The sequence below is a fragment of the Lycorma delicatula genome, chromosome 2 (assembly GCF_047948215.1).
Source record: "Lycorma delicatula isolate Av1 chromosome 2, ASM4794821v1, whole genome shotgun sequence".
Classification (NCBI taxonomy): domain Eukaryota; kingdom Metazoa; phylum Arthropoda; class Insecta; order Hemiptera; family Fulgoridae; genus Lycorma; species Lycorma delicatula.
The window spans coordinates 184,976,905-184,999,317 of NC_134456.1; the positions used below are offsets into that span (position 1 = coordinate 184,976,905).

A 22,413-nucleotide genomic window follows, 5' to 3' on the forward strand; every position below is an offset into this window, starting at 1 on the left:
TTAAAAAAAGTTTATTTTATTAAAAAAATTAGTAAGCTTACTGTAAAACTGCTGTAAAAAAGTTGTCCAGAAACATAAAGATGAGAAACCTGCATTTTGATAAATAAAAAAGGAATATTTGGAATGAGAAACAAGTTACTATTGAACCTGAACTGAAACAATGTGCAAATATATACTATTTTTTACTTTAAGTTTTCCCACTAATTTCATGCAAAATTTTTTAGATATCAGTCCAACAATTAGGCTATATATTACACTAAAATAACATCTAGTATCATCTAGAAAATAACAATATCATTTCATTTACAGAGTCGAAAAAATATCTTGCAATTGTCTATGTTCACCAAGAAAATTTTTATTTAAAAAAAAAATCTTCTATAAATTGTCTGAAAAATGCTTATAAAATGATCAACAAAGTAAAGAATTAACAAAATATTTACAGGAAAAAAAATCTGATGTGGACATCACATTACTTCCTTGTACGCCTATTAAATTACATATACAAATTTAAGCTTATTTCATTTGAAAGTGAAATACGATCCTCCAATTCTTTAATAAAGTGGGCAGGTACACAATTGCATTGTGGTGGACATCACATTGCATCACATTTTTTTGTGTTGTCCATATCAGCATTCTATATTAGTTTATATATTAATTTTGTTCCATGTCACTCAGGTAATTATGTGATGTAAGTGAGAATGTGTCGGATCTGTAACCGTACACACACTGATTTGAATCAGACTTGACTTCATATACATTTTTTTTTTTTTTATTTTTATTTAAATATATTGATTTATTAATAATTATTCATCTCTGTACAAATTTTTGAATTAAAATGAAAATTATATAAAATTTTATTTTACTAATAACTATTTTCAATTTTTTTTTTTATTATTGAATTATCTAGTGTAAAATTGTTTTTACAGTCTAGAGGTTAATAATTAAAATTTTATTTGGCTATAACTCTGGAACTAATGAATATAAGTACTATTTAGGATATATCATTGAAAAGCTCTAGATGAGGGCTTTTGGTCCAAAATGGTCCAAAATCCAAATTTTTTGGATTTTTGGACACTTTTGGTTTAGTCGATAGCAGTCAAAAAGGAAGGTGCACAACTAGATGTTACAGCAGTCCTAAATCCAAAATTTCAACATCCAATGGCTAATCGTTTTTGAGTTATGTGAGATACATATTTATGTGTGTACAGACGTCATACTGAAACTAGTCAAAATGGATTTTTCCATTGACATCTGAAAACCGAAATTTTTTGCGATCACAATACATCCTTTACTTTGTACAAGGAAGTAATAAAGGGAGCATAAAAAAATCAAACAGCTAATTTGCAAACCTCCTTTTCTGAAGTCTATTAAAAAAGGAAATTAAAAACAACTCATTTTCTAATTATATGAAATTGTGCTACTAATATAATATTAAATTTATAATTTTGGCTTTTTATTATATTCTTTCATATTGGCTTTGAAAAAAAATACATGGAACTACAATTCCATGTATTTAGAAAATGTTGAATACAAGATTCAGGTTTTTTTTTAACATTTTTTTGATATTTATAAAATCTATAAATGAATTGTCTGTTCAAGTATTAGATTATACTTAGACATTTTCTATGTTGGCAGGCAGTAGACTTCTACTATTACTACTACTAGATCTAACAAATTGGGCTAAATACAATTTTACAAAAGTGTGTAACATTAAATAACAGATTAAATGTATTCTTGTATGGTATTGAATATTGTATTTATTATTCCTGAATAAATTGATATTATTATTTCTTTTATATTGTACATTTAAATAATTCCTGAACAAAAATAATTAACAGTATTAAGAGTGATCAAATTCCCATCAGAATTTCAAAAAGTTTTTCATCAAAGTTTATTTATAGATTATATAGCTTTTTCATTTTTATTTAATTATTATTAGTGAAATTATAAAATTAAAAAAATCATTTATATGTAGATAATTTATAATTATAGATTAATGTTTCAAATATTATTTATATATTCTTTGATAAACCATGATAACACAACACAGGATACTGTGGCAAAATATTTTCCTTATGAAAGTACTCATACTTCACAGGTAATATAAAAAGTGTATAAATTAGTGGCTTGCAAATTGTCAAATATGTTTTAATTATTTTAAAGTCTTGTCTTATTAGTTATTAATATTTGGGTAATGTATGAATTGCCATTTTACGGGTCTATATATGTTTGTTGTCAGTTTTTATATTTTTATATTTATTATCTGATGCAGTAGCTGGTACAGTAATTCTAACAGGTATTTTTGACGTACTACATTTTTGTATTTGTTGTCAATAAACACGTCTAAAGAAAATATTTAATACAAGTGTATAAATATTCACACACACACACACACACACACACACACACACACACACACACACACACACACACACACACACACCCACCCACACACACCCACACACACACACACACACACACACACACACACACACACACACACGCACACAGTCATTTGAACCAAAACATCATATAAACATATGTCCTAACCTGTTCATTTTCAAATTAATAAATAATTTTCCGTAGTAACTGTCTCAAATGTAAAACAATACTGTACTAAAATTTGTGGAATTCAAATTCAATAGTTTTTTTTAAAAAATTATAGTTAAAAAACACACTTTTCCTATTTTAATTTTCAATAAATTAATAAAACTTTGTGACAAATAAAAAGAGATCTTCATTTTCAGGAAACTGATGTATACATAAAGTAAATCAAAAGCAAATACAAGTTCCAGAAATTCGACTTTTGAAATGAAACAGACATTGTAGAAAACCACAAAAATGTAGTGTTTCTGTCATTTTTACCAACTTAATTAAAAAATTTTATATAAAATTGCCTCCTTGATTGTTTATCCAAACTGAAGCCAAGTGAAATATGCAATAGAAAACACTCATGGTTATTATCCTTGGTAATGAATTAAATACGTAAAATTTGGTCGAGCAGTTTTGGCACATGGTTTCATTATTATAAACCATACTGTACTTCTTAACTTATTACTACAGTTAAGAAAAAGTCCAAAATACCAATTTTTTTTTTATTTTGGGCTTTTTTGGACACTTTGGTACAGTCGATTGCAATCAAAAGGGGTGATGCACAACTAGATGTTACAACAGTCTTAAATCCAAAATTTCAATATCCTACGGCTAATCGTTTTTGAGTTATATGAAATACATAACATATGTACAGACATCACGCCAAAACTGGTCAAAATGGATATTTCTGTTGAAATCTAGAAACCAACATTTTTTGTGATCACAATACTTACATTACTTCATACAAGGAAGTAAAAATTGAGAAAATCAAAATTATTTTCTTCACGTTGTGTGAAAAAAAAAAAAATTCCCAAATAATAAAGAATATTTTGAGTACTAAACAGAAAAAATCCATAGATTCACATTTTTAAAATAATTTTCTTTGACAGTTAATTTACTAATTATTATATATATTATAACTGTCAAAAAAAAATTATTTTTACTAATTTGTTTTGTTCAGCTTTTGCTAGCAAAAATAAATAAAATATTAGTTAATTAATTTTTTATTATAACATTATAAAATCAAAAAAGCAGTTAATAAATTTTAATAAAAAATTAAAAAGACACTTACGACTTTTGGAATATACAAAGATATGAGAGCACTAGTTGAAATCAAACTAACAATAAAACCGGTTAAGAAGAAGTATTTTATTTACTTAACTCATCCCCTCTACCATATATATATATTTACATAACTACTACTATATATACATATTAAAATCATCCATGTCTGAAGTTCCAAGAACGGAAGTCATATACAGTAGTAGACTTTATCGATCAGAATACTGCATAAGATGAAACAAAGAGGGAGATAAACTACTTCCAGAGTTTTATCATTGACCTACATTTGCTTTGGTAGATGTCCTCGCCCCCCTGAAGAAGACGAGGTTTTCCCCATTTGACAAGTTACTTAATGGTAATATGTTATTCTGCACACTCCTAATCATTAATGCATAATACATTCCATCGGTTAAATCAGAAAAAAAGATGTATTTTTGAATTAAATTATTTGACTTATCTGCTTTTTAACGTGCGTGAATTAACAAACGTATCTTACTAGCCGTTTTTTTCCGTAAGTATGACGTGTTCTCGTTTTAACAAACTTATACTATCGTCCGAGGTATTTTCCTGCGGTCAATATAAACTATTAATATTTATGAATGTTGGATGAACTATAATATCGGCATTTCTCTCTGTATTAATTTTTTTCAGTTTCTTTAAACATAACAAAAATATTTTTTAAAAAATTGATAAAATAAATTATGATTTTCTTTCATTATTTTTTTTCTGAAGGATGTACTTTGAACATGTATTTAAGTAAAATCATTTGACGAAGTGGGGGTAAACGTTTTTGTTCAAAATTTTGATATGATTTTTTTCAAATATTATATTCTTTTCGACTTTTGATTTTAAAATTTTTTTCACTCTAGTGAATTTAAAAAAAAATTATTTTTCCTTAAAAAGAAGTTGCGTATTGCTCTCAAAATTATAAAAATTGTTCTATTAACTTGTAATGAAATTCTAATTCAAAGCGTACGCATTTATTGCTAATCAAAACAATATATTTAAAAAAAGTTTTTTTTAAAAACGAGTTGGAAAATTTATTCTTATATAAAAAAACGTTGAAATAATGCACATCGCCTTTTATAAAGCTCGATGTTTTAAAATGTCTTTACGTTGTTTCTCTGCATTTATTTTCTTTTTTTATCAACGTGCCTTTAATTTTGTTTTGTAAAAAGTTTTACAAATGAGAAGCGGTGTTTGTAGGCCTAACCATTTTAAATTAAAAATACAACTAAAAAGTTCTTAAATTAAAAATCTAATATGGGCCGCCTCGCTGGCATGGACAGTAGCCGTCTACGCCCGTCATTAGATTGAATGCCTCGAGTTTGATTCCTGGCTAGAGTCTGGAAAATATATAGTCAATCCCAATGTAGTCGTTCATGATCTCAGTAGTTGATACGATTTCAAATGACAATAAATAAAGAACAATAGTTTTAAAAACGCACTAAAGGGAGTGAGTGAAGTGTGTAATTCCTTATTCTTTTTAGATTTTGATGTCTACGCCAAATTGAGTAAATGTTTATGTCGAATTTTAACTTTTATGAAATTTAAATTTACCAAAAGAATTAAGTTTGTATTAAAAAGTTAATACTCTGTTATTTTTATGTCCTTACTTGTTTACTTTTTTTGTTAATTTTTTAGTAAAATGCGTCCTGGAGAATTAATTGGAAAAAATCTATTTTTTGTTTAATTAATTTATAATTTCAAACAGAATAAAGTCAAATTTGCTCTGAAAATTTCGGAAAACCTTTTCTTATTAATGTACGGTGCAAAATAAGTCAAGATAATTGCGTAAGTTTTTAAAATTTTACATTAAACTAAAAATTTAAGTGGTTTTATGGTACATCCGATAGTACAATGCAGTCTGTCCAAATTTTTAAATATGATCTACAAAAGAAAAGTGTATTTAGAATAAATAAATTCATTCTGAACTTAATTTATCCATTATGTTATAATCATGAAAGTAAAAGAAAGACTCTTGGAGAAGGCAAATCAACAGTAAAAATTTTCACAAAATATATTTAATTTATTAATTTTGTTTTTCCACCTGTTGTGGTATATGAAAATCTTCTATTAACAGAAGAAAATTATTAATCTATTAATTAATTCATCTCGGATTTTTTAATTTCATATTTCTCGACGTTTTGAAATTTCCTCATTCCATCTTTATTTACTTCATTTTACTTGATGCGCAAAACAGTTAAACCTACAATTATGAAATTAGTTATTGTAAAAGCATTATGCTCAAGATACGTATTTCTGAAGCTGAATAATATCGAAAACCTTTGTGAAACGTCTGACCAACATATTTTAATGCGGTATCCTCCCATTTTTCCCCTGCTGGTCAAGAAGAAAAAAATCATCGTGAGTGATGGGGATACATTACAGCAGTTTTTTTCGTGTTAAAAATAATAACAATTAATAAAGTTTTATTATTTAGAAGACTGCATTCTTAGATGATCAGGTTCAGATAAGATAAGAGAGGTCATAATTCAATTGCTGGACTCTGTTCGTGCTGACAACCGAACAGCTGTGTAGTAATTGTATTTTGTCAGCTATGTAGTAATCATATACTAGATAGATTGTAGTGTGTTTGTTTCTGACGGCGTGTAGCGTACGGTTTTTGAGCACGCATATTACTACTATAAGGCCTATATTAGTTTCCTTTGATCTAACACAAGCTCGGAAAAATATTTTGCGTTTCTAAACGATCATGATTGATCGCGCATGATGACGTTAAATAACTTATGTTTTAATAGTAACAAATAACGAAACATTGATTTTTCGGGACGATTAGTTTACGTTAAATCAAAATCGGAGGCGAGACAATATAACCTAACGTTACCGTTATTAACCAATTTACTAAGGTTTTGTTCATAATTCGTTTGCGACGACTAATCTCCCTTTCATCATTCTATTTTGAGCATAAATCTTGATTACAGTATAACCCACATTATCGTTATCACTCATCTTCCCTTGAAACTGAAAATAAGTAATGTATTTTTGTGTATCATTTTTGCGTAATAATTTGTTTTGAAGAGACCTGTATATATATATATTGCACGTAGGTATATATGACTTATTCTAGTAGTACATAAAGTTTCTCAATTCCGTTTGAGTCACTATCAACCAAGGTTGAACATTTTAATGAAGTAAATTGTAGTTTATATGCTTTGTACCTGTAGCAAATTGAGGCTGACATAGATACCTACCAGAACATTCTTTTTTTAATTTAAATTTTTCGTACAGCATATTTTTTAAGTTTTGAAGCCGTGAAATAATCAAAAAAAGGATTTTTAACATTTCATAATAGACTACGATATTGATAAAAATATGTAGAAAAGGGTTTATTTTTTATTTTAGTATAAGTACGATATAACCATTAGCCTCATTTTTTTAATAAATATTTCCCATAGATTTTTTTGCTCTATTGTAGCAAAAATATATAAATCTAGATGAAATTTCATTTTGATGAATTAAATTAAAAAACAAAAGTGATATTTGATAAGTATGGGATTGCCTAGAGGAACACATGCAACCAACCACTGGAAAATTAATTGAAGACCTTCTAATGTTGCTTGTTGCTAGACTTGGTTCAGGTCTGAAAGATTATAATAAAAGATTGCTTTTCTAACATTACCTGTTCTTTTTTTTTTTTGTTTGGGTATAAATTTAATCCAGCATGAAAATTTATTCTGTATACAATAAACCTATACTAGTGCTTTGTTTGGAACGTCTGCGTTAAATTGTACTTTATTGTTAGACTTTCATTCACAAAATATAATAGGCTATCGAGAAATTTTTATGTTATATTTTAAATTTATGTTTTATGTTAAATTTTTATCATATCTATATAACGGAATTCGGCTGGTAGTTTACAAATTCCTTACTACCCAGCATAGTTTATACTGAAACTGAACGCAAGAAGGGCGGGGTTTCAATATTTCTCCCTACACATCGCAGAGCCTGGACAATGCCCTTGCTGTTGTATCATTCTATAATCGGGCGTGTTTCATGTTTTTTTTTTTAGTGGCGGTTTTAAGTTTTATTTATGGACGGATTTGGTTTGATTTGCGTTCCGACCCGTGTGGACCAACGTGTAAATTGTTTACTGGGTCTGACCGTGGGAGATTAAGCTTTTTGAGCCTGGTGCTCCCGGCGTGATTCCCCTTCAGTCCGTCCGATACTAGCACCTTTAGACACTAGCTAGTCTTTTCGATACTAGCACCTTATGGGCTAGCAGGAATACGCCAAAACGGGACCAAAATTATTTGGAGGGAGCAATGCGCCCCCTTCCCCGGAGGGAGTCGCATGTGCTGACTGAATTAAATTGTAAGTTTTTAGGATGGTGGATAAAAGGGTTGCAGATCTTCATCTTCTTTTGTGGCTGCCCTTCACGCTGTATAGTTTATACTGCTTATTGCGGAAAAAAGTTTATATTTCTCTACAACGCCCCAAAAATTCGACTACCTACAACTCTAATTCTGCTAAATTTACTATTACTACTAAATTATACTCCTCATAACCATTTCCGTATTCCTTAATAGGTATCGTTTTAGAAAAAATTTTTTTTTTTTTTTTTTTTTTTTTATATATTAGTATCGTCTAATTTTCGCTCTTAATGCGTCATTTAAGAAATTCTTTCGACACTTATTTTATTGCAGCGCTTCTGAAATTCTTTTAATATTATAGTTTGATACATATTACAGTATGATTTATATCATGATTACTAAATGTAAAACTGTTTCCTAAACAAACTAAAATCACTTGTGATTTAATATATTTAATAATTTGGCTCCCTCGATACATGGAGAAAAACAAAAAAAAATCCAATATCTGGTCTGCAACCGGTTAAATAAAGTACCTTCTCAATTGTTTCAATGAAAACTAAGTTCGCACTTTTCGGGTAATGGACCGAAATTAAAAATCACAACAAAATTCTTGACAGAAGAAATTTTCCTAAATTCTGAAAGTTGATTTACGCTGATTTAAACAATTATGTTACTTCATGTTAGGCAAAGTAAATGTTAAAGCAAAATGTGACGAGATTAGTGTTATACAATGAATATTTAAAAACAATTCGCTAAAAATATATGAGAATCTAAACGAAAAAAAATATTTTTAACGCCTATGAAACGGAACTCAAAAAAATTATTATTAAAGTTAATTTTAAGAATTCGAATTTTTTAAGTAGGTATTTATATAGTAAAATGTTTTTAAGTAATTTTGAGCAATAGAAAACCTTTTCAAAATAATACCTTTTCAACACTAGTTGACCTTCTTTCAAATAATCTAAACGCATATTCTGGTAAATTTATTTAATTTCATTTTTTTCAAACAATCATGATATCAGCTCAATTTATAACAGTAGTACACTTTATTATAATTTTCTATTATATTGAAACAAATATGAAGTGGCCGTAAAAAAGGATTAAAGAAAACAAAAAAAAATAAATAAATTTTAACATAAAGACAATCTAAAGTTTGTTAAAGATATTTATCTCCTAAAAGAAATCGTTCGTCTATTAAATGCATTTTAGAAAGATTTTACCGTATTATACTTTTTTTATTCAAATGTTTACGTAAATACGGTTCCGAACTTTCAATTTTTCTTCATCTTTCTATTAAAACGGATCGATGTAATGAATGATAAATTAATAATCATTTAATAATGAAACGATATATGATTAACGACATTAAATTTGCATCATAAGATTAATTAAGTTATTTTAATAAGATTAGGTTAATCGATTTTTTTTACGAAAAAAAAGACAATTACGCAAATTTTTATATTTTTCCAGATTTGAAATCGGCTTTTACTTTTTAAAAAATTAACACAGAAAACCTTTAATATTAGAAATAAAACTGTTAATAATAATATAAGTTAAGAATTTTATCTATTTTAACTAGTTACTGGATAATTTAGCACCTGAGTTTAAAGTGTACTTGATTTATCAATAAAAATCGTAATTCTGTTAATATTGCCAATCTTTCTAAATAAAACATTTTTTTTCTGTAAACTTTTACCGGTATAAAAAGGAAAAGTCATGTTTTTTTAAAAGATTTTCGAAGAGGTCTGTTTTAAGCGATTATAAAATGATGATGATGATCAGGATTTAATTGGAATTAATTGCTGTTACAATTGTAATTGGAATGATACTAAGAAGATTACAACTTCTACTTTAAACTTTTGGTATATTGAAAAAACTCTTTTTCTGGTAAAAAAATATCTTTTAACACTTTTTTAAGTAAATAATTACGATAAAAATTTGTAATTATAAAGTAAGATGAAGTAAGCTGATTATAAACAGATTACACCCGTTCATTGGACAACATGTACAGTGGTTTTTCTTTATTTAAAAAAAATATATATATACATATATGAATTTGGACTAGCGAATTAACCTATTTTTAATTGACTGGAAAGATAAAATGATTTATTTATTCTGTTGACAGTACATTTTCATAGAACTGATAAGATCTTAAGGAAATCTGTTATGGATGGAGGGAAGTAGTTTATTTATTCATTTATTACATCCTTAGGTTGACATATAATTCTATGAAGAACCTTATTGACGTAAACGTAACCCATATAAAACATAAAACCTTTCTGTCAAGATATCTGTGGTTGTATATAAAGCACTTAATTTATTTTAAAACCCGTACAATTTAAAAAGAACTTGTATTACTCAGATAAATAAACATGTATATATATATATATATATATATATATATGCAGTGACGCACGCAGAAGTGACATCGGTATTTAAATTTTGTTTATTATTTTATTATTATTATATCATGCTACGATATATTTATTTTACAAATTTCTAATATAATACATTCATAAATACCCTTTTCTTTTTCCTGTTTAGCCTCCGACTACCGTTTAGATAATACTTCAGAGGATGAATGAGGATGATATGCATGAGTGTAAATGAAGTGTAGTCTTGTACATTCTCAGTTCGACCATTCCTGAGATGTGTGGTTAATTAAAACCCAACCACCAAAGAACACCGGTATCCACGATCTAGTATTCAAATCCGTGTAAAAATAGCTGGCTTTACTAGGATTTGAACGCTGGAACTCTCGACTTCCAAATCAGCTGATTTGGGAAGACGTGTTCACCACTAGACCAACCCGATGGGTTATTCATAAATACCCTAATAAAATCTTCTGTAACGAATTTTTTCACAGCCTTAGGCTCTTTCTTTCTTTCTTTTTCCTGTTTAGCCTCCGGTAATTACTGTTCAGATAATAATGTATAGGATGATATGTGTGAGTGTAAATGAAGTGTAGTCTTGTACAGTCTCAGTTCGACCATTCCTGAGATGTGTGATTAATTAAAACCCAACCACCAAAGAACACCGGTATCCCCGATCTAGTATTCAAATTCGTGTAAAAATAACTGACTTTACTAGGACTTGAACGCTGGAATTCTCGATTTCCAAATCAGCTGATTTCGGAAGACGCGTTCACCCCTACACCAACCCGGTGTGTTTACATCTTTAGGCTACAATCTTTTTTAACATCTATTTCATTTTGTATAATAAAAATGCTTGTGCCAGTGCCACATGCCATTATTACTCTTAGGTTACACAATAATCATATATTTTAGTGAACGGTTATTTGTATACGATAAGTAAGACACTTTACATAACATATAAAATCCATGGAAGCAACCAAATATAATGAAATAAATTTAATTAAACACAACATGTCAATATGGAACTCACCGAGGTTGAAGAATGAAACTGGCACTGATGAATCCACATTCAATGAAGGAATTTGAATAAAAAATTGAATGCAATTGTCTCAGACGTTCAAATCAGTATTCTACTACAGTGTATTATTTTTTAAAAAATCATTATTTAAAAAGAGTACTGATAGTTAAATTAATATAATATTTTAATGTACATAGCCTACGGTATATTATGTTACGACATTCGGAAATTTCAGCATTCACAATACATTGTCCAAACGACGTTTCTTTTTCATTAGTTCATTTAACACATCTTCTGCACTGTAGTGTAGTTTCTATGTATGTTGAGGAGTGCTAATCCACTCAAACGTGTATTTCCAGTAGAATTACGCAAATATGTTTTTAGACGGCGAAATGTTGAGAAACATTGTTCATTTGTACATGTGGACACTATGAGTGCAGTATTTCTAACAAAGTGAATATATTTGGCATTACGTTGGGATTGCGCATAGTTAACTCATCTACGGCCATTTTCGGTTGGTCTCCCTTCTCAAGACGTGCAATTTTTCTGCACCGTAATTTTAATTCATCATTCAGGTCTTCCTGGCAACTGCTTCTTATGTCACTGGCGTAGAATACTGTGAGCGAAGTGAAAGCAGAAACTTGAGACGACAGGAGCAGAAGGTCTGTGTTCATAGGTAAAAGGCACTGAAAGCCTTTCAGTATTTCCTTGTGTTTCAGGAAACGCGAATCTAGTTGGGACATGAAGGTATCCAGAAATGGAATAAAAGTAGAGACACGGAAGTAAAGTTCTGGCGTTACTGATCGATTATAAGTCCGAGTTTACACGGATTTTTGCTAGCACTTCCATGCGAGGGATTTGAATGGAGGACCCCAACTTATTCAAGACTTTAGAGGCACAAATGAAAATTGTAGAAAATTCTTCATCAATTGTTTGTAAATAATTCATTTCACTGTTAATATGTTTAGCACGATTTACTTCCACGAGATCAATAGTCGAATTCTGCAGGAATTCACACAGCGGGAGACTTAAAGAAGACAGTCTCTGAATAACAAAACAGCGATATCACAAATTGACAGTCAGTCAAAGTACATAAAAGTGAATTTTCTTATGAGGACGAGTCTTTTTCATTCCATTCTGATGTACTTTGAAGGGTTGCAGTAATAGGATCATACAATTCCATCACCGAATTATATATTTACAACCAACGTATTGCGCAAAGGTGAACGAGTGTTTCACGGCGTGAAGTTGTACTTTCCATTTCACTTATAGCCGATTTTAAAACATGTTACCTTTTAGAGGTATTAAGAAAGTCGTACAGACTAACGGCAGTTACTTCACAAGCACTGGATACAGCTAAGTTGAGGCTGTGTGCTGAGCAATAGACATATAAAGCTGACGGAATTATTTCCTTTACATGTGTCTGGACTCCGTTTACTTTTCTTGACATGGACATAGCTCCGTATACCCTTAACCACGAATCTTAATTATGTTTACATTTAATGAACGAAACTTGTCCAATATCGCAGTTGCGATTCCTTTTTCGGTCACATCATATAATAGTACGAATTGTAGAAAGGTTTCCTTCACAGTGAAATGTTCTCTTTCAACATAACGAACACATAGTGATAATTTTTCTAAGCCTGATATGTCTGACATCTCATCGGGGAGAATAGAGAAACAACTGGAGGCATTAAGTTCTTTCATGAGATTTCGAACAATCAGGTTGTTGCATAACTCAGTTATTTCAGTCTGTATTCTAGGATTGGTGTACTGCGCATTTCCAATACTACACGTCAACATAATTTTTAATACAGTATCAGTCTTACTTTGAAAGCGAAGAAGTGACCTCGCAGAGCGATACATTGTTTCCCGCAAAACAAAATACTCTGAATAATAGGAATAAGTATTTTCCTGTTCTCCAGTTTCTGTTCTTTTGTTGCAGTATCTGTTAGCACATCTATAGACTTTTTTCCCCACATGAAATTTCGGTCAAAGTACCGGCTACCTCCAAACCTTCTTTGTGATAAAGACACTTCTCATGTTCTGAAAATCGCTCAACGGCATCCTTCCGTTTGTCAAATTTCTCACTACAAAGTTGACCTAAGGGTTGGTTGCCAGTCCAACACCATTTCTTGGAGCAAAAAGTGAACAAAATTTACAATAACTCCTTCCCTTAAATTTGGAATATGCAAGACACTTCCAGCGGTAAAGCCACTTAAACTGAAATCGCAGAATTCTCTTTCCTTTTGTTGGAAAAACAATCCCTGGATTTGGTTCCCAGATATTGTCCATGACATCCTGTTTTGTTTTTTTTTCACTAAACAAGTATTTTCTCTGTTTTAGTAAACGAGGAGGGGTATATGCTTTGACACCCATCGCACCAGTGAGAGGACTGCTGCCGCCTTCTCAGAATGCTGAATGATGGCTACTATGTCGCACGTTGAGTGATATACTGTACGTGCCGCAGTTCCGAGTACGGGGATTAAATTATTGAAGAAGGAAGGGTGGCGGACTGGATCTTATATCGAAAAATTTTGTTACTCTGACAGTGAGAAATTAGAGGAGAGAATACGATGGAATTTTAAAAAGATATTCAAATATATATGTGTAAATTTATAGTATGTGTATTTTACATAGGCCTAATGTTAAAAAATACTTAAACCTTCAAGAGAGGGGGTTCAAATTCGATAACCCCCCTTGCGTACGCTCCTGTATATGTATTTGTTTTTTAAGCACAGGGTATAAAAAAGGATCGCTTAATGTTTCGAAATGTGTTCTAACACCAGTAAAAAAAAGATCACATAAACATAAGTCCGGAAACGTTTTTTATCTGTCTTTGCACCATTTTGAGTTTTTTAGATAAAAATGTATAGCTCTACACTGAGGGGGAATGAGTTATTTTAATGAATTTTGATACACCTTTTTAAACTAATATTCTCAACGAAAAAAAAAATTATATTTATCAATTTTAAAAACGGTGGTCATCTTAATTTTTCACTTCACGATAGCTCAAGAAGTGTTAATCTGGTATTTTATTTATATACGCTTTATAATTGCCATTCCATATTTCCATGCACAAACTTTAATATCTATACGGTTAATTAAATACCAATAGAAAAAAAATCATTATTTAACTAAAATTTTAATCATTTCATTCTGAACAAGATGACACACCTTGTTTTTCCATCGGGTTTCGAATAAAATGAGGAATTATAGTGTGAGCTACGGTCAAATAAAAAAATAATTTCTTTATATTAAAATATAGTTCAAAAGCGCTCAAATAATCGGTAAATCTCCAATAGCGCTAAATCTGTAATGTTATCTCCATTTAAAAGTACTAATTGAATACACAGTGTTAATAAAAAAAAGTACTTCAGTTAGCTGTTTATAAATTTCTTTGAAAAGTTTTAAAATTGAAACTGTTTTTGATGTTAATATTTTGAACAGTTTTTATCCATACCAAGGTTAAATAAGGTTATTCTTCTATAAATAATTTCTGACTGGGGAAGCGAACAGTTTATTACATATATAATCTAGGTAAAAAGAACAAATAAAAAAACACAATTTAAGAGAAAGCTTATCACTAAACTGTCACTTAACTTGTTAATTACATCCAATTACTAACAAACAAAACAAAAATAAATAATATAAACAAAAATAATTAAAGGTCATTTACATTTAAATAAATTACAAAATAAATAAATCAATTACTAAAAAAGAGCAGACGACAAAGAAATTAAATTATTATCAATACAAAGTTTGGGACCCAGTTATGTACACATTATTTATTCCGTATTGCTTAAAAATTTAGAATGTGTTTCAAGGTTGATATTTAGTTCAAGAGGTCGATATTAAAAGTAAGTAATTTTTATTTATATTTATTCGTCTGAATAATGCGTTATTCAGAAATAAATAATACCATATATAATGTTACTTTTTAGGCACAACATATATAATGTTGTGCCTTTTTTTTTAAGGACGATATAAAAGATGAAAAAAATGTATAAACGCTTGCTGGAAATTGAGCTCAAGACTAGTTAACTCAGAAGTCAGTTCTATTACATTTACCAGTGCACGCTTTCCACTTGTTATTTGTTCATTTTTAGGTGTACGATTATTAGAAAGCAAAAGATTCAGAATATGTTTTGTATTTATAATATTGTTAGTTTCAGAATACAGAATGCCACGTAACAGCATAATTAAATTATGTTCTATTGTTATATTCTATTTTTAACGATAAAAATCCATTTATGAGGTTATTATTTTACAATGGGAGGGCAATTTCTGCATATATCGATTTATTAACAAAAACTACCTCGAATTTATATGAGATGCACAAAAATACTAACATTTTTGGGGAATAAGCGTGATATAAAGTGTGAGATACAAACGAACTCCGTAACATTTTATTTTTAAAGCTTTTTATACATATTTTAGTAAATAATAATAAAGTAATAATTTATAACTTTTTGAGGCTTCCATTCCTAAAACAATACAAAATTATAAATTACGGCTGTTTTTTGTGTATTTTTTTTTTTTTTAATTGTTTAACCTTCGGGACCACCGTTAGATATTGCTTCAGAGGATGAGATGAATGATTTGTAGCGTGTGTGTAAATGCTATGCCTGACCGGGATACGAAACCGGTCAGAGTTGTGTATATTTGTTTTTTGTTAACTTACTTTCAATTATACCATTTTTTTATAGTGTCTGCTACATTTGGGGACAGATTTCATTTGTTTGTGATACATCGCAGTTTCTACTTTCAAATTTATAGAGATAAAATTACATAAACCATGCATTGGGTTAATTATTTAACATGCGTTGAGTGATATATATTATTTACAGTGCTAAAATATATTACAAGTATCCTTTAAAAGTTGAAGAAAAACTGCGGATCTTTGACTTAAACCCTTTCATTGTCTTAATAACTCTCCAATCTGTCTCGGCCGATTGTTTTGCAAAAGTTGGCAACCCTGTATTCAATATTTCTCAAAGGTCAATCACTTTCTTAGATTTGATAGATTTACAGAAATAATTTCAACGTGAAAATTAATATAATAATTTATATATATATATAAAGTTGTGTTTTAAATAATGTACTTGTTAAATAAATGTTTCCTACATTTTTAGAAATATAAAAACGGTTTTTCAGGTTTACTCATTCGGTTACTTTAAAAGGAGATACAGAAATTCATAAAATATCGAATAAATATAAAATATCTTTTTCATAAAATATATTGTTTTTGTTCAATGTTTTAGTTATCCACGGGAGTTAAGGAATCTATGTTTATTCTTTTTTTAAATATTTAAGAGAGTATTCTCAGTTTTTTTTTATTTATTCATTGAAATGTGAAACTCATCCTTAATCCAAATGAGAGACAAGTCGCTCAACTGCGATTAGTATCCTACATGTACCTATATCAGGAAAAGTGAGGAGTACATTACTCCTCATTTTAAAAAAATAAAGTAATAGGAGACCTCTTATTATTTTCTTTTTTTTATCTAAATTTACTTTTATATATCAACATGCTACCAATTCAATAAATTTAACCCCCATAAGAGACACAATTTTGGTTTGCTTGGCATTTCTCTCGCCGCCACCACCCCATTCGGTCGCCCTAAAGCATAAGACCGAATGTCTGTGCCAAAAACGGCAACTGAGCCTCGAACAGTTTAGCGACTAGTATCCTAACTCCTTTTTTTTTTGTTGTTTTACCTCCGGGTCCGCATTCCAGCAATTCATTCCGCAGAGGATGAAATGAATATTTTGTAGCGTGTGTGAAAAATGCCATGCCTGACCGGGATTTGAATCCAGGACCTCCGGGTTTAAGACCGAGACGCTACCAATCGCGCCACAGAGGCCGGCCTAACATAGCTCCTAGAGCTTACGGTTGACAAGGCCGCCTGCGCCCAGTCTTCTAGCTGTGGTCGTGAATTACCATAAACTAAAAGGAGACATTCATCGGCAAAAGCCTGGGCCGTGACCCCTTCTCGAAATGTCAGTCCCAGAAATCCGTCGAATACCAGGTTCCACAGCAGGGGACCAAGAACGGAACCCTGCGGGCTTTCCATGGTAACGGAGTTTTCCACAACTAGGTGCGCATCCTTAAACAGAGCCGTACGGTTAGACAAATAGTCACGTACCACGACCTGCAGGGTTACGGGAACATTGCGGTTTCCAACTCATAGAGGACAGAAGTCCAACACAAGGAAGGAAATACTGCCTCTATGCCTACAGAAACTGCCGAAATATATTCTACTCACTACAAGGACCGTTTATATAAAAGTTATTAGTACTCTCGAGAAAGCGATTATGATAGGTGCTGCTTGTTCCTTAAATGTATTGCATCCTTCACACCTATAAGAAAACTCGAACAGATAGTATAAAGTTTTAAAAAATCTATGACCCTTTCTGTTAAAAATCAATATATTATATAATTACTATGCTTAGTGTAGGAAGGACTTTTGACGTCAAACGGCACATCCCATTGTTATCAAACTTGTCAAAGAGATTAGTGCAACCTCGGCCTAAAATTTAATTAATCGTATTAAAAATAATTTGATGAAGATAGATCCCCTATTTTTTCAGAGGAAAAGGAATGACTCAGATGAAGCACTAGTTTACAAATAAAAATTAAGTTTTCTCTTACATAATTATTTTTTAAATTAATGAGAAGAGAAAGTTAGTGCATCCGAGCCAATAACAAGAGTGACTTGCAATAATAATAACTATAAATTTTTTTAATTTATTTGATTAATGATTTGATTGTTGATTTATTTATTTAGAAATTTTTATAAGTTAAATCTAATCTGAATTGGTCGCTGTCAACCAATGAAACTGTGTCAAGGTTTTTCAATCACAATTTCAACTTTTTATAAGCTTCTTGTTCTTTTAGTTATAATAAATACAGTAATAAAAGTTAATTATTATAACGGAGAAATATTATTAACTAGATATAACTAGACATAATCATTATTGTAATCAATATAGTTAAGTAACTTCAACACTTATATTTTTTACAAGAAGAAACCAGACTTATTTAGTCTGTTAAAGTTTAGTACTTATAGATTGTACAAGACTATATGCATACAAATATCCTTAGTACGCATATATGAGTGTACTGTACATAGAATAATTGAGGTACTCATTTGTACAAGCAAATGTTAATATGAATCTCTTGTATTTCTTCTCCTTTTTGACAGCAAAAAAGAATTGTGTTTCCGCAAATCAAAATACAATTTTTATAATCCATTTTAATGTGAATAAAGGCATTCGTTGACAAAGTTGTCTTTCTAAAGATGTATTTGTTAAATGTTAAATGAATATTTCCTACATTTTTAAAATTACGAAAACGGTTTATTCAGTGTACTCACTTATTCGGTTAAAAGGAAACTCAGAAATACGTTTTCTTAAAATATTGAAGTTTGTAATGCGAGAGTTATTTTTTTCAAGGTCCGATCGGTTGCGAATAAAAACCCGCGCAAAAATTGGATGAACCTTTGCGCATATGTGTTGCGCAACGTCTCTAGTGTGGCCTTCAATCACGTCGCGTCACTTCGTTTAGTTCTGAACACGCAACTAGCACGTAAACATGTCTACAACAATAGCATCTCCCGCCAAGTGTGAGGTGCGTGCGGTAACTCGATTTCTTCAGGCTGAGGGGTGTAATGCAGCTGAAATTCATCGACGAATAAGTAATGTGTACGGTGAAACTTCAATGAGTGACAGCAAAGTGCGACAATGGTGCAGGAACTTTAAAGCAGGACGAACAGATGTTCATGATGCAGGCGGTCAGGGAAGGAAGCGAGTGTCAACCGATAATCTCGTTGAGCGAGTAGATGAGGCAATTCGAGAAAATCATCGGTTCACAATTTCTGTATTGAGTGATTCGTTTCCTGAAATTTCAAAATCAGCTCTCTACACTATCGTGAGTCAGAGACTTCAGTACCGCAAACTGTGTGTGAGATGGGTTCCCAAGATGCTGTCCGACCATCACAAAACAATGAGAATGGACGCCTCCCTAACGTTTCTCCAGCGCTACCACAATGAAGGAGAAGATTTTTTTGAACAAAATTGTCACAGGGGACGAGACACGGGTCTATTTCGGAACTGAAGAAACAAAAGAACAATCCAAACAGTGGATGCATTCTCATTCTCCCAGTAAACCAAAGAAGTTCAAGCGCACCTTCTCCAACGGAAAGTGTATGGCTACTGTATTCTGGGACCGGAATGGAGTTCTCTTGGTGGAATTCATGGAACGTAGCACGACCATCACTGCAGCCTCATACTGCGTGACTCTTCAACGTCTACGAAGGTCAATTCAGAATAAGCGGAGAGGAATGTTGTCATCAGGCATTATTTTTCTCCATGACAATGCTTGGCGGCCGCTCACTGCAGCTGTAACAAAGAAGCTCCTGCAGCGTTTTCGTTGGGAAGTGTTTGATCATCCACCATACAGCCTTGACTTGGTTCCATCCGATTTTCATCTCTTTGCTCATATGAAACGCTGGCTAGGAGGACAACATTTTGGCACAGACATCGAGCTGCAGACCAGCGTAGAAACATGGCTGAAAACACAGGCGGCTCCGTTCTATGACGAGGATATTGGAAAGTTGGTACCATGCTACGACAAATGTCTAAATCGGAGTGGCGACTATGTAGAGAAATAACTATGTAAGTACTTGTTACAAATTAAAATTTTGTTATTTACACTGTGGTTTTAATTTCGTGACCGATCGGACCTTGAAAAAAATAACCCTCGTATCTTGTTTCTGTTCAATTTTTTAGGTTATCCTCGGGATTTAAGGAATCCACCTTTATTCTGTTTAAAATTTTTGAGACAGTAGGCTCAGTTTTTTTTTTTAATTTATTCATTTAAGTTAGTTTAAGTGCCTTATTAGTGAATTGAAGTGCAAACTCACCCTTAATCCAAAATCACTTTTTCAGGAATGTTTTTTTTAGAAAACCTTCCGAGATTTGTTGTTATGTAATGTTAGAATTATCTGTGTAAAATTTTGACTTTCAGTCACAGCAGGTTCAGAATGTATACAGAAATTAGGGAATACAACTTTAATCTTGCTTATCCCTCTTAAAGGTGATTTTATGATAACGTAGTAAAATTAAAGTATAAATATGATTGTGGATAATATATCCCAGGCCCATTTCAGTATTATCACATAAATGAATGAGATAAGTTGGTTTTGAAAAATTGTTTTGCATCCTACTTCATTCCCTCATTAGTAAATGAAGAAAAAATTCCATGTTCCTCTTAGGTATTTCACAGCTTCGGGGAACATATGAAATTACATTTTGTTGACTTTCTTTCTTTTTCCTGTTTAGCCTCCGGTAACTACCGTTTAGATAATTCTAAACTCAGAGAATGAATGAGGATGATATGTATGAGTGTAGATGAAGTGTATTCTTGTACATTCTCAGTTCGACCATTCCTGAGATGTGTGGTTAATTGAAACCCAACCACCAAAGAACACCGGTATCCACGATCTAGTATTCAAATCCATGTAAAAATAACTGTCTTTACTAGGACTTGAACGCTGTAACCCCCGACTTCCAAATCAGCTGATTTGGGAAGACGCGTTAACCACTAGACCAACCCGGTGGGTTACATTTTGTTGACTGAAAATAAATAACATTTTTCACCCGTGAAACTAAGAGGTAGATAATGTGCTTAGATTCTATTATGTTTATTTGTTCGTGCCTAAACATATATTTTTTCAAAGCATAGGTGTGAATTTAAATAAAAACAAAAACGGGAGGCTATAAATAAGCGTCAAGAATAGGTTTAAAATCTTCTCTCTCTCTCTCTCTCTCTCTCTCTCTCTCTCTCTCTCTCTCTGTGTGTGTGTGTGTGTATGTATGTGTGTGTGTGTGTGTGTGTGTGTGTATGTGTGTGTGTGTGTGTGTGTGTGTGTGTGTGTGTGTGTGTGTGTGTGTGTGTGTGTGTGTGTGTGTGTGTGTGTGTGTGTGTTATACGTAGATATTCAGACTAATAATTTCAATAATTTTCAACCAATCAGAATATCGTATCTACTTAACGAATCATAACAATAGATACATTTTACTAATCAAGAAATATAATATTTACACCAATCACAAAACTAAACTGTTCTAACTAACAAGAAAATAAATTCCAACAAATCTGAATTTTTCATTTTTCAACCAATCAAAAGAGTAAAAATTCCTGAACAATCAAAATTTGATCAATCTCAGTACGTAATTCCTTGACCAATCGCGATCCAGAACTGTGTTAATATTTTATCTTCACCTAGCTGTTGGTTATATCAGGTATAATTAGAGCACATATAACCACTGAGAAAACAGCAAAGTTCGACCAATCACAATACAAAATTATCTTGCCTATTACTAAATAAAAATGCTTAGGGTAAATAACCCTTTAAAATTCTAGTAAGCTTGAAATTCAACATTTTATTGCCCTTCATAATCATTTCATTTAAAAGATTTAATTCAAATCAGGAAAGGATGTAACAGTACGGATTTAATATTTACTGTAATACAGAAACAAAAAGGTAATAATTTACAGGAGGTCTTAAGGTTTCAGCGGTTTTTTTTTTACTGATGAATCAATTCACCACAGAAACTCACACAAAAACGTTTGTGCGTGGAAATATGAGTATGGAAATTTTCAGCGTATGAAAAATGCCATGCGTGACCGGAGATTCAAACCCGGGCCCTCCGGCTGAAAAATCGAGACGCTACCCCATCGCCACTGAGATAGGAAATTTGTTCTCTGCTTATTAATTACTAGTTTGTAAGTATAAACAGGTTGTTTTAATTATGTTGGGGATTCTATAACTCCACTACGATACTTATTCTTTGCATTCCGTACAAAAACTTAAATTAGTGTTTAAGACATGCAAAGAACGATTTACACGTTTGTCGCCTAAAAACAAAATTTACCCTTCTTCCTATTATACACTTCACAAACATATCGGTAATTGCATTTTTATTTGTCATTACCGAAACGAAAATTCATTATTACTGAACGTTG

General features: G+C 31.1%; 1 protein-coding gene across 1 annotated transcript in view; it reads right to left on the minus strand.

The window, feature by feature from the left end:
* LOC142320333 (hemocyte protein-glutamine gamma-glutamyltransferase-like) overlaps nt 1-3,715 on the minus strand; it is a 120,315-nt gene extending 116,600 nt beyond the window's left edge. The window contains exon 1 of the mRNA XM_075358038.1: nt 3,665-3,715. The gene's annotated coding sequence lies outside the window, so the exon portion shown is untranslated. The remainder of the gene's footprint in view (nt 1-3,664) is intronic.
* Nucleotides 3,716-22,413: the final 18,698 nt, after the last annotated feature.